Source organism: Lepidothrix coronata, unplaced genomic scaffold (genome assembly GCF_001604755.1).
Source record: "Lepidothrix coronata isolate B3197 unplaced genomic scaffold, Lepidothrix_coronata-1.0 Scaffold29, whole genome shotgun sequence".
Taxonomy (NCBI): domain Eukaryota; kingdom Metazoa; phylum Chordata; class Aves; order Passeriformes; family Pipridae; genus Lepidothrix; species Lepidothrix coronata.
In genome coordinates, this window is record NW_016690209.1 from 2,263,423 (window position 1) to 2,279,137 (window position 15,715).

The following is a 15,715-nucleotide window of genomic DNA, read 5'->3' on the forward strand; positions in this document are numbered from 1 at the left end:
ACTGTTTTTCACCTGAGTGACATGCAATTATCCCAGCGAAGGACTTAGACTATTATTTATAAATTTAGTCTGGTCATTACTCAGTTTCTTAGGCTGCATCTTCTCTACTTCAGAGTTGCAAATACTGTAGGATGTATAACATCTCTGCAGTCAAGCTCTACATATTCCTAAATATAATATATAACCCAGTTCAGTCAACTTCAGGTTCCGTTTTCAAAGAACAACTTAAAACCTCAAATAGCAAACAGGATTTATTATCTCCTTTCTTCCCTCTTCATTGTCACTCACATTCAGTATTCCATTTACCAAGCAGGACAAAAAGGAAATACTTTGAAGCCTTCTGTACCTCTTAGTTTCTCAATAGGCTTACTCAAGCCCTTCCCCTCTTGGTGACCGTATGAACTTTCCTTGCTGGCATACAGAGGATCAGAAATGTGCCCACATGATTATGCTCAGTGCAATGTGGAATGCGTGACCTGCGATATGTGTGAGGAAATTTGTATTTGGTTTTTATGTTTGGGAAAGGAGTTTGAAAGTGCAGTCAGGTAGTTTGGCTACAGGTGATATGACAAAGGAGCCTTTCATCTTTTGGATACAGGCTGACACAGATCTGCCTGATTATTCCCTCTGAAAGTGGGATTGCTGATGTCAGTTCCCTCCAGGCGTTGTCCCATCACGACTCACCCTTTTATGTACCCTTACTCAAGAGGCAATAATTGCAGAGATACCTTCTCATTGAACTCAGTACAGATCCATTCTTTCTCATGTCCAAGACATAGTAAAAAGTTGTCCTTCAGTAGTGGCTGCAAACACATCTTACAGCACAAGAAAGTGAGCTGAATTCCATGATCCCCTGGGCAGAAGGTGACATCTCAACCCCACTGAAGTGAACAAGTGTTTCACAGAATCACGGTATCACAGAATGGTTGACTTTGGAAGGGAAGTCACCTTGTGCAACCCCGCTGCACAAGCAGGACCACCTTGAGACATGCTCAAAACCACGTCCAGGTGGTTTTTGAATATCTCCAAGGAAGGAGACTCCACAACCTCTCTGGGCAACCTGTGCCTATGCTTGGTCATCCTCACAGGAAGATGTGTTTCCTGATGTTCAGGCAGAACCTTCTATTTCACCTTGTCCTCATTGCCCCGGTCCTGTCACAGGGTATTATCATCCTCTTCGCACTCTCCCTTCAGGTATTTATAACCGTTAAGATCCCCTCAAGCCTTCTCTGCACTAAGTAGTCCCAGCTCTCTCGGCCTTTCCTCATAGGAGAGATGCTCCAGTACTTTAGTCACCTTTGTGGCCTTTTGCCGCACTGTCTCTGGTATGTCTGTGTCTCTCCTGTACTGAGGAGCCCAGAACTGGGCACAGCATTCCAGATATGGGCTCACCAGTGCTGAATACATGGGAAGGATCACCTCCCTAAAGCTGCAGGCAATACTTTGCCCAGTGCAGCCCAGGATAACATTAACCCTCTGTGCAGCACGGGCACATTGTTGGCTCAACTTGATGCCTGCCAGGATCCGCAGGTCCTTTTCTGTCAAGCTGCTTTCCAGCTAGGTGGACCTCAGCATATATTCTTACATGTTCTTCCCCAGGAGCAGGATTTCAGACTTCTTGTTGAACCTCATGATGTTCCTGTCAGCCCAGTTCTGTAGCTTGTCATGGTCCCTCTGGATGACAGCACAACCCTCTGGCATATCAGTCACTTCTCCCAGTTTTGTATCATCTATAAACCTGCTCATCATCCAGATCATTAATGAAGATGTTAAACAGGACTGGACCCCAGTACTGCCTCCTGGGGTACCCCATAATTACTGGCCTCCAACTAGACTTTGTGCCACTGATCAGCACCCTCCAGGCCCAGCCTTCAGCCAGTTTTCAATCCACCTCAATCTACCTTTCACGTCAGTGGTGTTAGACTTTGGCCCTAGTGAATTAGGTTGCCTGAGAGACTTGACAAGGCTTCACTGTGATGGAAGGAGAACAAGCTGGGTTTACTGCCCTTGTTATATAAAATATAGTATTGATTCTATGCTCAAGGGTTGAGGCTCCACTGAATCTCAGTTCTTAATAATTCATATAAACCACAATGGAAAGGTGAGTTGATGGTTTTGGGGTTTTTTGCTTTCTTTCTCTTTTTTTGGTTGGATGCTTAGAACAAGTAGTGATGATTGGAAATTTGCTGCCCCTGCTCAACCTCATCTGGAAAAAAAGCAAAGAACTGCTTCCACAGATGTCAAATTGACACTTCCTGAGCTTAAAATTCAAACAAATTAACCAAGCAAACAGATAAATATCATCTTTTTAAAGCTTCAGATCAAAGTTAAACACTTGTGGGGATTTTTGAGGCTCTCTTTTCAGATTACTAAAATGTCATTTTTTGGTAAAGCAGACAGAACTGGTCCAATTCTCTGCACCACATCAAAAGATGCATTTCTGAGCAGTCAGGCATTGTACAATACTGCAAAACTTAATCACCTTTTGCTTTACACTTGATTAAGTACATTACTTTTGGATCATAGAGTTCACAAGATACTGGAACATCAGGGCTGTCTCCTATATAGCCATCACCTACTCAGAAACCTGCACGCAAAGGCAGGAAAATGTCTGCAGGGAAAATGTCAGATAGTTAAAGTCACCAGTCTTGTCAAGGCAGCATATTGCTTCCTTAAATGACAGTATAATCAGCATTTAAAAATAAAGTGTGTGAAAAGCCATAGAGGTCTGAGAAAAATCTCAAGACAAATTAGACTAATTGATATGTATAGTCTTACTGGCCCCTTTCCACTACATGGGCAAATCTTCAGCAGATGTAAGTTGGCTTAGAATCACTTCAGTCCAGGTCCCCCAGTGCCCCTATACCAGGAGTTTCAGGCTGCAGAAAAACTGTGAAGTCTGAACAGTTTTGCCAGACTGTAATAGTAGAACATTATATGTTAATTAATTTCTTTTTATTAAATATGAGAGTCTTTAAGAGAAGGAAGGCTGACCATGTGCCCTCCTTTGCTGTAGTATTTGCAGTTGGGAAAGATGAGCTCAGTTGCTTAGAGCATGGTGCTAATAACACCAGGGCTGTGGGTTTCATCTCTGTATGGGCCATTCTCTTAAAAACTGGACTCAAGGATCCCTGTTGGTCCCTTCCAACTCAGAATATTCTGTGATTCTGTGAATTTCTTACTGTGAGAAATAAAGTGTGCACACATGGCATCTAATTCGGGAGCCTCTAGTTTTGGGTGCCCAGCTAGAGACTCCATTTCACTCGACTTTGCTGATCTCAATCTGTTAATTTCTATTTTCTTTTAACTGTAGAATGAAAATACCTATTTTCTATTTTTGTTCTGTGATCTAAAATAATTCACTGACTTTTGTAAAAACTTATGATATCACTGGGTAGAAGGATCTGTTCAAAACATTAGAGGAATCTAAGTGTCAGACAAACCAGTCTGTAAAACTTCAGGGATTCCTGGATTTACAAGAAATGTGGCAGGTTTGAGAGGGTTGAAATTTGGTCTCCCAGATTTAGTATTGATTATTTCAGAGAAATTTCTTATTTGCTAGAGTTCCTTTTCAAAAACTGTACTGCTTTATTTTTCTTTTCTTTTGAAAGAGCATAAAAAGTTGTCAAGAATTTTTAAATTTTTAACTGAAATGGAAATTTTAATTTTTGACCAGCTCTCTCAGACAAAACCAAGTCTATTTCTGTTCTGTTCTCTCTTGTTCTATTTTGCTCTTCTATTGTCTATGCCACTGAAATACTTGAGCGCCTTCCAGAAGTACATCAACTGACAAAACTAGCATTTGTTACATGAAAGTCTATTCTCCTTCTCTTCCCAGTGGGAAGATTATATAAGATGTTTTGTCTTAGTGAAGTTTTTGATTGATTTAAATTTTCCTCCCCATTTCCGCATTTTCCCTGCTCTGTGTTTTGATGTTGCAATCAGTAACAAGAGCAGTTTTATGAGCTGAGGGTTTTCAAGCCCCTGATTGACTTACTCTGTGTTATTCTGACCTGGTATGGGAGACCCCCCCTTCCTAAATTTGTTATAGTTTTTTACCCTTTTATCGAGGTCAAAGTTATTTATGTTGCCATGCAACTCTTAACAGTGGGATATTTTTGCTTCAGCCCTGCAGGGATGTCATGGTTCTCTCAGTGTCATGCCTGTGCAATTTGATGGGTGTGGGAAAGCCGTGTTGGAGATGGATAGGTGGCAACTGTGAAATCAGAGATTAGCAGCTACGGAAGTGGGTTTTTTGGCTTTATGTCCTTATGCTATAGTTTGGTCTTCCAGCTTATATGGGCGCTCCCCATGATCGTTGCTTCGTGTCATAGCCTAGAACAAATAAAGCAAGATACCTGGGAAGGGACCGCAGAGCTGAACAGCAGGAGGAAACAGTGGATCAGAGAGCAGAAACAGAGAATTTCACATTGAGTAAACAGACACCCTGCAGTCAGACTGACCTCTCCTCGTCTCCATGAACAGCATGTCAAGCTAAGTGAATTAAAACTCCACTCACTGTGAGAACCACTGACTGTCCTGGCATTACCAGGGTATCCACAGACACATGGCTCCAGTTTAAAAACGCAAATTGAAACATGCCACATTAATTCCTTCTACTTACAGGAATGTTTGAAGATGTAAATGCACAATTTGTCTGAATGCTGTCACGTTCTATGACGCTGTTAGTCTCTTTGATGGAGAACTCCACATGATAACTCCACATGTTATCTTCCCTTGCTGAGTTAAATCCTGAAATTTAGTAGCAAGTGTTAGGGGAGCCTGCTGTGCACTCTGGATTCCCACATGCTCATATTTTTGATGTGAGAAGCAAAGTTCACTCTTGGCACTGTAGGTAAGTGCTTTTTCCACTGAGTTTTGTAGAAAAAAACTGCACATTCATTCTTATGCTGTGGCAGTCTGAGAACATTAAATTGTTCCCTACTTATGCTGGGCTACTGTTTCGAAAAAGGTGCATGTGTTTCCATGTGGAGTCTCATTGGCATGAGTGACAGGAGGGTCCATGCTGTCCTAGGCAGGGCTAGGGAATGGCAGGTGGGAGGATGGCAAACTGATATCCTTTCTCACCTTAGAGCGCTCCTTCAGGGGCATGACAAACTCAATCAATATCCCAATGAGATTTACATAACTCTGACAAGCAAGAGAGTTTTAAAAAAATTAAATTTATTTATTTTTAGTGAGGCAGATGATCAAGATTTTCTTTTTTTTACTGCTACATGTCCCTAAATCACCCATTTATTCAACTCTTTCTGCTGCCTTCTAGCCACATGGCTAAAAATGTGGAAGTGGGATCGGAAACATGAGGGGGACATTTTAATTTAATAGCATAGAGGCGATATATTAATAACACATTTGCAACAGGGGAAGTGGGTTTTTCCAAGTTTTTCCAGTTTGAAAGAATTTATATGGACATTCCCGCTTAAGGAGTTGAAATTTTGCATGTAAGACATGAAGTACGGATGACTTTTATGACAACAAAGTAGCCAGACTTACAGCTTTCCTTGCTTAATTTACACAACATTGGATTCGCAGCAGACAGGGACTCCAGGCTATTGAGAGCAATAAACACAAGGCACTCTGAACAGACACGGGTGCCCAGGTGACCTTCTCCTTAGCATCTAAAAGAAAGGAAGATGGGAATGTGAGCATCGTGGGCTGATTAAACACAACATCCAGTGTCACATTCATATAAAGAGGTGCGTGTCAACACTTTTTCCTGATATGTTTGTGAATTTGTTTTGTGATGCCAAAGGAAAGAGAGCTGTAGCTTTGTTTACATTCAGCCCAGAAATTCTGAACCGAATAGTGATGTTAAATTCTGCCAGTTAGAAATTGTACATATGACTGGCTAGTGCAAAACACTGTTTTTGTACTCATGGATTTATTAATAAAACAGGTAAAAATAACTCACAGAACTGCTTTGGTGAGGCTGCAAGGTTTTGCAGTGGGCATCTCAGCCTTTGCCTCTGGCGTATCCCCTCTGCTGTTCTCTTCAGCATCATTGGTCTCAGTGAGTTTCTAATTTTTCCATTATTTCCATTCTTCATTGCTGGTGGCAGCACCCTTTCCCTGACACCCAGGTCTGTCTCTTGAAGGGCATCCTGGGTCTTTTTGAGTCCTCTTGTCTAACACAACCAGTCTGGATCTACATCATAATTTTCTTACCATCAGTTATATCTGAAATTCCTATTTTATCTGTCACTGTAGTTCAGCATATTCATATACACTGATCTCCATATGATGACCTCCTCTACCACTGGTCCTATTCCCTATGCAAGGCTGCCAAGTATGTCATAATTTCTGCGAGTGGTTCCTCATCCATAAGAACATCAAGATCCATTTTCTCCTCTCATCATCAAGGCCCTGGCCAATACTAAAACTTCTCATTCAGCTTTCACCTGGATCTCACCTTGTCCCTTCTGCCATCACCATCTCTTTGAGCCATTCAGCCCCCATGTCACTGACAGAGATGTCTCCTTCACTCTCTTTCAAAAGAATCCCACTTCTGAGCTTGTCCCTGAGGCCATCACCTCTCTGAATTCTCACAGGGCCTGAAGAGCTGCCCCTTGTCACCTTATCTCCAGTAATGTGTTTCATGACTTTTAAACCTGTGTTTACTATACAGGCAGCTGTACTTACACTGAAAAGTTTTTAGGACTTCACAGGGGAAAATGTTTGAAAACCACCTGAAATGGTGAGTTTATCTGCTGCATTTCTGTTTTGTCAGGTATTTTCCTAATCTGCCTTTCAGAGCACATGTGGCAGTGCCACCCTAGGAACAGTCTTATCTTCTTTGCTTACCAAGAGCAGTTTGTTATGAAATGTTCCTTTTAAAATGGTCTTATCTGACCCCTTCCTAACTCTTGCCTGCATATTGTCTGCATGGAGGAGCAAGGAAACCATCCTGTAGTTCACACACAAGTCTCACAAATGAGACTGACCTTGGGGTAGCTGGATGAAAGCTTTCCACTGACAACAGGGAACACACAATATTTACTTACAATAGAAGAGGAAATGAGGCCTAGTTCACACATTTGGAAACCTTTGAGTTCCTAACAGAAAGGTTGCTAATACTGGTGTCAAACCTTGCTATTTGTTTTGTTATATAACTCACCTGAAGCTCAACTGCAGTTATAAGTATGCAGTATCCCATTGACATGGGAGCATAAGACTTGGCTAGGATTATGGTGTTGCAACTCCCAGGTACTTTCTGAAAGGAAACAAGATCTTTTGTAAACTTTGCACAGATAAAAATATGGTAGTTGACATTTGTTTTAAGTTTCTTGACAATTTATTTGCTTCATTTATATGAAGCTTCTGCCTAGTGACACAAGTTAAATAATCCAGTTTTGAAATAACTGTTGGGTGTTGGTTAGAAAGCTTGCAATGTGAAATCTCTCTCAGTAGGTATTTCTGGAAGAAGTAATTTTCTGAGTGCAGCTGAAGGTGTTAAAGATGATTGCGCGATGTAATGTGTGTGTTATAAGAACAGATAGAGACAGAGCACTAAAAGGGGATTTCTTTGCTTGAAATTCCCACCTATTGTCAGTGTTCATCTCCAGCTTAACTTTTGATATAGCCCTGCAAGTTTTTGTGAGTTAGATACTTGAGGCAGGCTCATGGAAATGCCAGGACAGATAGACAGATGCACTACATGTGCTTTGGAGAGCTAAAGGACTGTTGCAAAGAACTGCTAGAGACTATTTGTGCACAGAGAAACAAATAACTCATATTCCCTACTCTGTAATCAAAAGCCATTCTTGGCTGGGAGAGATCCCTGCAACAACATTCTTGCCTCCCCTTGAGAGAAGGAAGCCAAAGATTATTCTGTTACCCTTCATTATCATTCAGTGTGGTATAAACTGCCCAGGACTTGAACTCTCAAGTGCCCAGGAGGGCCAGTACATGAATATACCTTGTGTCAGCAGAGGCCATTTCAAATAATACAGATGATGACAGATTGATGTTGGTAGCTCATTAGGCAAAGCACTGACCGAGACATCAAATTCCTTTCAGCAAGAATATGGCTGGACTGTTTGCTGTTGTGCATTAAAGGAGAGACACATATTTCTTCTTTGATTTCTCTTGCTTCCTGCTTCCCATGTTTGCATCAGACAGTGCCAGCTATCAGATCTGTCATCATGTTTGACTTTCCTAATGTGAACAGCTGCACCAGAAGAATCAAGGTGTAAAGCTAAACCCAATCTGCACATATAGTATATATAGTACATTTCAACAAAAGACCCGTGTTCATAAGCCTCCTGTGGCATACAGATTTTAATATAACACTTGGCTTCTAGCTCGTCCAGATCCAATAGTACAATCTTCCCACTCTTGCCTGAAAAGATAGAGAACAGATTTCTGAAACAGTGTAAGGTGTATTCAGATTGCTGTCTCCTTGATATGCTAACTCCTGCTCTTGTGGATTATGCTTTCACACTTTTGGGGCATGCCTTAACCCATGTGATTAAGCTGGTAGCCTCCTGCCTCTTCCTGAAGAAGATGGGGAGAAGTTTTCCAAGCAGCAAACAGTGTCACAGTTCTCTACCTCTTTGTCACAGTCTGACAGAGGAAGCCAGGTGACTTCAGCTGCCATCACATTCTTCCCCTGTGATCTGTCTGGGGGAAGATGGAGTGAACTGTACAACGTGCTGCAGAGAAGAGAGGGAAGTGAAGGATTTCATGGGGGAAGGAATCCCTAGTCCCTATTTAATCTTTGTGCCCAGCAAGGATAAAATACTTCGTAGTCTGGGGGCTAAGTAAGGGCAAACACATCTGAGGCTAGTTGGCCAATGTGACTACCCCAGAAGAGCTGGTGCTGGTCCCAGAAAAGAGTATTCCACAGCTGCTGAGAGGAACCACAGAGATGAGATGGACACCTGAAGGAAGAAATCAAAGCAAGGAGAGGAGAGGGGGAGTATTCAGCAATTGAAAAGACCCCAATGTGAGGATGGGTGGTGAAATACTTGGGGCTCTGATGGGTGCCTGCTGCACCCAGCTTGTTATCCACTGTGCACACCAGACACAGATCCAGCCTTGCTGCACAGCGTTCTTTGCAGCAGCACAGTTCTGGGGCTTTGTGATTCACTAAGTAATCTTACAGTATACTGGGTACTTTATCCTCTCAGCTGATGTTATGCTCAGCACTTTTCATATCCGAAACGGTTTTACAAACTATATGGGTAATTATCCCTTGGAGGTAGGAAGAGACAAACATTGCATTTTTATAAAATACAATATTGGAATAATCACTACCATTCTAGTAAGGCAAATGTCACAAAGGGACCTGATTGCCACGGTACAAAAATGATCTTTTAAAGTGAATATGCATTTTTCCCTGTTTACTGTAGTTTACTGTGCTCTTAGGTCCTTGTCTTTCAGACATGTTCTAAGGTATACCCAGAGAGTAAATTGCAAGACTCGTGATGAACTGCTTTAAATAGAACTGGCTTTAAATTAAGTCAATGAGAAATGGCAATATGGGGCAGGAGTAGTCTGTCAGATATTTCCCATATCTCAGTGTTGTGCTAGACTGAAAAGATTAGCGTTAACATTATGTCTAATGTTACTAGTCTGATAATTCACATACCTTTTATTGATTTTGTTTGAATTGAGTTTATAACTCTTGGTTTGGTCTTAATTTATATAACCAGTGGCCAAATACACTGTTTTCTTAGTAATTCTTGCATTACAGAGAGCTAGATGCAATGACAGTAACTGTGCCTGGCAGTCTACCATCTGGGTACATGCTAATAAAATAATCATCTGCATAATTTTGGAAGTCATTGCAGATACTGGGGGGAAAATGTATTGGGTTTGAGCTGAAAATTGCAGGCAGCCCGGTAGAATAATAATGATGCAAATAATTTCCCCTAAAATCCTGGAATGGTCTCTGGTGGGATTTGTTTTACATGCATCATGAAGCTGCCTATGTTAACTTTGCTTTGATATCAAAGGTAAATAGAGGATGAATGATTAAATAATTTCTATTCAGTTTTGCTGAAAAGAAAATTTAAGTCAGTTTGAAATGAACAATTTCTGCTCTGTTTTATGACAATAATGAGGGAGGAAAACCCTTTTTCCTTGCATCGCTAAATAATAAACTATTAAGGATTATAGATCTTGGTCACAATTGAGTCCCACTGCTAGGATCAATATGTGTTTGTCAGGAAAGGACAGTTTGCTCTGCAAGGAATATATTTGCTTCTTCTGCATTCTGAAATCAACTATAACTCATGACAAAGCTGACCCCTAATAAATCCAGAAAAAGTAGTAATACCTTAAGAAGTATGTCACTGAGAAGAAACATGTGAATCCAACACATTAGCACTGTATTCAGGAGTAACTTCCCCTATTCCAGTCCACAGGCCCTTTCTGCAGCTGGAGCTGAACACAAAACATCTTATTTGGGGGCAGGAGTTATTTATGAAATAGCTGTTTCCATCTCCCGTTCTCACTGTCTCCATCCAGTTTATCTGTACCAGAAACACTGGTGCAACAGTGCCTGTGGAAAAAACATGGGAGCAATGAGCCAGACTGGTGAGTTGGGTAGAGCAGAAGATGGAGTGGAAATCTTTGGATATTTACAACCTTGAATGCCAGTAATTGAAACCTCTCAGCAACTGAAGCCTATGAAAGGACTTGTGGGAAGAGCCCACCAAATTCCACTGAAACTAATCAGGTTAGAAGAGCCAGCATAGAAAGTTTTGTAGATATTTAAAAAAACATTTCTCACTTACTGGCCTGTCCCCTCAGAATAGGGGCAATGTGAGATAGTTAACACTAAAGTTTGTGCTCAGGCTTTTGGGTGATCAGTATTTAAATGGAAAGCTTGAGGTGGGAAACCAGTTTAGCTGAGCAAGTTTGAAGGGAGTACAGAACGGAAAATTACCAAGAGCAAAAGAGATATTAAGATGATGTTAAACAGACTTGCAGAGTACTACAGGATGTTTGTGGCAGGAGAGAGGAAGAGATGAACAAGTTTTCCTAGAGCAGAAGTTCAAGTTTGCTGTGTAACAAAGGTCAAAGAAATTGAATATGAAATAAGAGCAGAAAGGTGCCCATGTTTTTGACAGGATGCTATGAGGGCAGAAGAACCTGAACTTACAAACAAAAAATGCTTCAGAGTAGCTAGGAACTAGAGGAGGTGCTGTGCATGGGGTTAAGAACATTTTACCTGCGACCAAACCCTCTTAATGTTTAAAGTTTTAATGTTCAGAAAACTGTGGAAAACCTGAACAAGTGACATGTCCCAGAGAGGCATACATGTTCTGGATGGAGAGGTTTGTACCTTCAGTGAGATGGTGAACATACTGGCAGAAATTTAAGGAGATGGTGCTAACAGGTATTAAGCACAGGGCTCAGGGACTGCCACTGCCAACTGTTTTGCAGCCACGGCTCTGTGCCTGTAGTCCAAATGCCAGGATCGGTGCCTAGTGCTTCCCAACCACAGCAAACTCGGGACAATCTGGCAGATGTCCATCAGAGGTACTCAACCACATCTGTGACGCTGTGACAGGTCGGGGAAACAGGGCAGGCGTGGAGAATGGAGCAGGTTCAATTCCCAAGGTGCGGGTTGACGTTACGGGTCAGCTCATGTCGCCGGTAGCTGCCCTGGGAAGGGGAGGTCTCATGCCCTGTTCCCAGCCACAGGATCTCACCCTTCTCTGGCATTGCTCCTTCACTCATCCGACCATGCGGTGAGGGGATGCAGGGAGTTATGCCATCAGAAAATGAATCATTCATGGTGGCGAGGTTGGCTCTTTGGCAGAGGAACTCCAGGAGCTGGGTTAGCGGAGATCCAGCGAGGGGCTGTGCACATGGGAAGCAACAGCCGCCAGCGGGGAACATGGATAATCTAACCAGTCGAGTCACTGAATCATAAAAATTTGTCTGGAAGGGATCTCTGGAGATCATTTGGGCAAACTGCCGACACAAAGCAAGACTATCACCGGCATTACAGTGGTGGTTGGAAGCACCGGCTGTTTCAGCTTCAGCTTCTCTGCCTGTGAAATAGGGGTAACCCCACACTGGTGGAGCTGAAATCCTGTTTGGTGAAGCATCTGGAGATCTGCAGGTGACAAGTTCTGCCTTAGCGTGAAGGATGTACAAGACCATGCAATGCTGCTGGGTGTCAGGGATAGGAATTCTCTTTCTCCTGGCCTTTGTATAAGGCTTGTGATATGGATTAATGTTTTAGGTACAAGGTTGAACTTGTTCAAATATTAAGACTTCTAAGCACAGCTTATGGAAAAAATACAGCCATATGTCATTGAAGAGGGGATGATACACAGCCCTAAATATTCATCTGTTTGTCAGTAGATTTAAAACCAGTGATTGCCTGGAAGCTATTCCTGTTGTGATAATGGCTGTCATACTTGTTTACCTAAACTGAATGATGTCAGAATAGAAAGACCTTCTTTGCTCCTTTATAGTAGCTCCCATGTTTCATACTGGATCAGGTATAACCAGTTTCTTTAAAGAAAATATTTACTTTTCATCAGAAGTTTACATAACATGTTCTCCAAAGGAACAAATATTGTGTTTCAGCATAGTTTGAAACATGGGAGACTGAGAAGTTAATGAACAACATTTAAGTCAACATCAAAGCACTTTCTTTCTCTAGTAAATACTCAGACCATCAGGCTATGGTGCAATAAGGAGAAGTTCATGGTCAGTCTCTTTTGAACTTGCTTTTTATTGTATTTTAAGACCTCATGCAAAAATTCTGCACTAGCCTTGAAAAAGTTACCTGCAGGAAGGGAGAATTAATGCATATATATCTTAAGGTGAGCCTAATCTTATTGGAGAAGTCTGAGATAGAATTATATTAAAATATTATAAATAAATGAAAATGAGTGGAGAAAGCTGTAGAATGCTCTCTAGAGGAAGGAGGGGCCTGGTGACAGGTATTGTGGGGTTCTTGATAAAAAACAACTGCCAGGCTGGCAAGAGACAGAAAGGGGTGAAAGAAGTAAGAAATACAAAAGTTTGTGACCTCAGCCCAAGGCAGGGAGCTTCCCTGCAAGTCCTGTGCTGGGGAAGAAACAGAGCTTGGTTTTCTTTCTGGGGATAAAAATCTGCTCAAAACAAGCCCATGTTGATTGGGTTCAGAAGTGGAGACTTCAGCAGCCAAGCAGACCTGAGGCTGGGTATGAGTTAACTGGAGGAGTGAGTCTTGGAAAGAGCTACATATTTGCAGACACACACGAGCAGTTTGTGGTTCATCCAAGAGACAATCCCAGTCCATTTAAGCCTGATGACAATGGTACATAAACCTTTTGCTGCATCTTTTCATTATATCATGATCTTTAGCCTTACTCCAACCATAACAGGAATTAGCAGCAAATTGCCTGCTTTCTGCTTCCCTAAAAGATACAAAAGCCATTGCAAAGGTGGAAGAGAGAAAATGTCACTGCAAAACCTGTATTTGCATAGCAAAATCTATACACTTTCATGGAGGGAAGTGGGCATTGAAGACAAGGAACTTTTTGTCATAGAACCCTTTCAGAATGGGCACATGAAATGAGCAAACAGAGCCCCGGAATCAGGGAATATTCTGAGTTGGAAGGGACTCACAAGGATCATCAAGTCCAACTCTCAGTGGCCCATACAGGGATCAAACCCATGACCTTGGAATTATTAGCAACATACTCTACCCAACTGAGCTAATCTCATGGAACCTCAGGTTTGTGTTTGAAGAACAGCAAATAAGAAAATTCCTGTATTTACAAGCAGTAACAACAGGGTTGCTAGACTTGTAGCAGTAGCATGTAAGACTTATAAATAGGCTTTGGAGGGAAGAATAATATGAGAAGGAGGATAGGAGGGACAGAGAGAAGAAAGTGGAATAAAATGTAACAAGCTTTTACCAGTGTTGGGTCATGTCACACTACTATTTTTAAGATAATGAGTTTTCATAGTCAGGAAAAATGTGGTAGATCTCTTACGCTTTAGTAAAAATCTCATAGCTGTCATATGGGGAATTACTAAAGAGTTACTTATATGTTACAGTTCTGCTGGCTAAAGGGGCAACACGAAAATACATGCTATAAATAGGAAAAATATCAGCTTGGAGGAAAACTGATAGTGATGTTTCCCAGATAGGTTAGTCTTAAAACTGATCCTGCTTTAATATGTTCATTCATGTCCTCAGCACACTGGTAGGGACATATTTATGCAAGTTGCTGGTAGCATTTAGAGGGCACCATTAGTAAAGGAGGATCAGGATATGGTACACAAAGGGCCAGATGACCTTGAGAAGTGGAGTAACAGAAGGAATGAAACGTAACAAAGGAAAAAAGAGAAAAGCAGAGCCATGTGGCTGAGAATATAGTGCTGTAAACTCATCAGTAGTATAAATAAGGGGACAGGAAAATGTGGGCATTTAGGATGATTTCAGGACGACTGGACTGTTACATGAAGCATCTGGAAAAGAAATTCAGTGTCTGATGGTGTCTTGAGGAGCAGCAGGACAGGAAAGTGTGAATGCTTTTTCCCTGGGAACTGGTATGACATCTGCAGTGCCATACCCCTGTCTGGCACCAGTCTCAGGAGGGACCTTCCCTGGAGATGGATGTAGGAAAAGGCTTCTAAGGTGAGCAGAGTCCCTTACACAGGAGCAGACTAAGGAAGAGTAGCTCTTTTATTCTTGGAAATTCAAGACTAAGGCAAAGTAACAGCAAAGAAGGCCTTTTTGTTTTTAACAGTACAGCCTGTCAGACATTATCAGTCACTAAACCCTGGGCAGGTTGAACAGTCTGTCTGGCTCAAACAGGGCGGTTCACCCAAGCTTCCACAGCCTGTGTTCACATTGTGCAGTGATCTGGAAGCCCCAGGCACGCGCCAATCCCTGCAGACCCAGCAGTGGCCCTCGTTAGAGCAAAGACAGCCCTAATCAGGCCTATCTCAGAAAAGGAAGAAACTGCAAAGAGGAGGAACAGTAATGTGGAGATAATTCCGTCTCCCCTGTGTGGGAGGCCGGTGTGCACTGACTGCAGAGCTGATAGGTATTTGTCTATGTAGCCTTTAAAAAGGAGATTTGGAGGATGCTGATAAAATAGCTCAAACTGGAGATCTACTGCAAAGGCTTGTTCAAGATTTTCCATCACAGGTCGACAAAATAAATGGATGTGAAGTCATGTGAATGTATACTGGATGCAGCTCCTATGGCAAGGCAGTTTTACTTGGGAGTGCCAGTCAGGACACATACCTAAGTCAAATGTCTTGGAGTTGCAGGGGGGAAGCTGGATTGCAGTTTCCATTATGCAGACCTGAATCTGGAGTTACTGCCTGAGTCGCTGAGGTTATTCCAGTTGGCTTTCAGCCCAGTTTGGTTCACTTGACCAACTGTCTTTTCACCTTTTCTCGCAAACAGCAGCAGATAAAGTTTGGCCTTGTCTGTGCTCTTTTTGGTGACTTAATCCCCAGCACAGGCTTACTTATCAGACCTCTGTACACAAGGCAGAGTTAATTGGCTCTGATCCACCCGGGCGGTGGTCCCTGGAGCTATGCTGATTTTTACCAGAAAACCTTCAGACTTAGCCACTCGATTTCCTTATGTAAAAGAGCTAGTCGGATTTTTCAGTGAGCTTAAATTAGTGATAGAAGATAAATCTTTCCTCATTTCATGAGTTGGAAACATATTTATTGTGTGAGTACTTGCTGGGGAGGTGAGAAAGTTGTTCCCAAGCCA